This window comes from Helobdella robusta (genome assembly GCF_000326865.2).
Source record: "Helobdella robusta unplaced genomic scaffold HELROscaffold_54, whole genome shotgun sequence".
Lineage (NCBI taxonomy): Eukaryota > Metazoa > Annelida > Clitellata > Rhynchobdellida > Glossiphoniidae > Helobdella > Helobdella robusta.
This window is the reverse complement of record NW_008705287.1, coordinates 19,315-22,428: the sequence shown is the minus strand read 5'-3', so window position 1 is coordinate 22,428 and position 3,114 is coordinate 19,315.

Sequence of the window (3,114 nt, the reverse complement as noted above, 5' to 3'; positions counted from 1 at the left end):
ATATATATATATATATATATATATATATATATATATATATATATATATATATATATATATATATATATATATATATATATATATATATATATATATATATATATACCTATAAAACCGTATATATCACTATATAACTATATATAATCAAAACACTATATAACTATATATAAATCTATATAACCGTAAATATCACTATATAACTATATATAATCTATATATTCTATCTACATAAATGACCTCTGCAATGTTTCGCCCTCAACCAAATGCGTACTGTTCGCAGACGACACCAACCTTCTTTTTACTTCCAACAACCTACCAGATTGCTCTGAACATATCAATCTTGAAATCCAAAAATACTCTAACTGGTTATCCAATAACAAACTAATCATAAATTATTCGAAATGTGCATACATTATTTTTGGCCCAAAAATACTCACCAACCAAGCTCCTAACTTAAACATATTACACCAACACCGACCACCAACCTTCTTTTTACTTCCAACAACCTACCAGATTGCTCTGAACATATCAATCTTGAACTCCAAAAATACTCTAACTGGTTATCCAATAACAAACTAATCATAAATTATTCGAAATGTGCATACATTATTTTTGGCCCAAAAATACTCACCAACCAAGCTCCTAACTTAAACATATTAGTTAATGGTGTTCCTATAAGCCGCACCAAATTTCTTTGAATCACCATCACAGAAAATCTTTCATGGAATTCTCACTTACAAACTACCTCAGACAAAATTAACAAACTCACAGGCATCTTCTACAAAATCAAATATAAACTCTCTCTTTCTTTATTACACATTAATCTACCCTTATCTAACCTACTGCATCACACTATGGGGAAATAGTCCAAAAAGCCACCTGAATAACCTAATACTCTTCCAAAAAAGATCAATACGTTTAATTTTTAACCTCAAACCCGATTCTCATACTAAAACCTTCTTCGTAGCAAAAAAAATTTTACCACTTTACTTCATCTGTCTTTACTACTCTGCTTTATTCATTTTTAAATTTATCAACAATCTTCTCCCACCTCACTTTATCAACTTCTACACATTAAGTAACTCTCTTCTATATCTACAAAACTCGCCTCAAATTAATCCAGACAAGCATAAAAATATCAGGTCCTAAAATTTGAACAGAACTTGTACCTCCCCATCTAAGAGCCATCGTAAACCTACAACATTTCAAGTCAAAATTCCGTGCTTTTTTATTGACACTGGATCTCGACTCCACCATCTAATATTATATTAAGAATACGTTAGAACGAATGATGCGGATGAATGGTCTTTATGAATGGTTAAACATTTATGTGTTTATATACGTACTGAGCGAACATTTACATAGTTATAGGTCTATATATGTATGACACGAACATTTACTTATTTATCTTCAATTATCTTTCTGCTTCAGTTATTTTCCTTATATTATTTCATTAACTATTCATGTATCTACCTGCGGTGGCCACCACAAGACAAACAGTCTTATTGGTTTCCGCATATTCAACTTCAAAACTTTTATTCACTAACTTGATATGTTGTTGATTATGAATAAAACTTTGAAATGAAATGAAATAATCAATAACACTATATAACTATATATAAATCAATATAACCGTATATATCACTATATGACTATATATATTCAATAACTCTACATAACTATATTTAAATCTATATAACCGTATAGAACACTACATGACTATATATAATCAATAACTCTACATAACTTTATATAAATCTATATAACCGTATATATCACTTTAGAACTATATATAATCACTAACTCTACATAATTATATATAAATCTATATAACCGTATATTTCACTATATAACTATATATATATAATCAATAACTCTACATATCTATATATAAATCTATATTTATTTGTTTTATTTTTTTATTTATTCATTTATTTTTGAACTTAAGATAAACTTGTGGATAGGCCACCCTTAACTAAATTTTCTAACTATAGATGTAACAGAAATGTCATGAAATACATACACATAAACTCACGCTCACACATACTTACAGACACGCACCATACTACAATTCATATCACAATACTGTTATACAGAACTGAAGAAACAGAATCAATGAAATGAAATGATCTGGAAACCAAACGTACGCTCACTTACACACTCAAATAAATAGACACATAAACAAATATGGCCACACACCATACACATATAGGGCGTGGCCACATGTCTCAGGAACAGCCGAGTGAATGGACATCTTACACATAGATATGTGCTCCTCCACATACACCACCGCTCTACCCTGGTTAACGCTCCTAGAATACAATATTTATATACATATATACACATATCCACACATACACATGCACACACGCACACACACAGACACACGCACACTCACACACACATAAACACGCACACTCACCCAAACACACACACGCACACTTACCCACACATACTCTCACGCAAGCACTCCCGCACACACACAAACACACACACACACACGCACTCACGCACCTATACCCACCCTCAAACACACACACACACATACATATTTCTTCGAACCTGATCGAATCTCCCAGATTGTTAACGACCCGGCAGACCCAAGGAAGCCCAACATAATTCATATTCCTAAAACACGCTGCCTGTATACACAGATACATACATTCCTATAAAAATTCATAATGATTTAAATATGAAGTATATTTACTACAATTACACATTAAAAATATCATTTATAGAAACATATGAAAACCGTATACACATGATAAGAAATTCTTGTTTTAGTAAATAATAAATGTAAATAAATGTTGTTCAAGAAAAGGTGACTATGATTCATACAAACAAAAACACACCCAACACACACCTGACACACACACTCACCCACGCACACACACATACATACAAAATATGATTGCCTTTTTGATATCAAAATTTTTTGACTTTGTTTTTAAATAAATGTTTTTGACATATACTTTTAATTTCTGTGTTAATAATTTCATCCCAAACTTTTGGACCAGAAATTTTTAAGCTATTATTTATTATTTTCAATCTAGAATAACTGGAATAAAAAGTTGATGCATTCCTTAATACTTTAGTTTGGACGAGCTTCTTAAG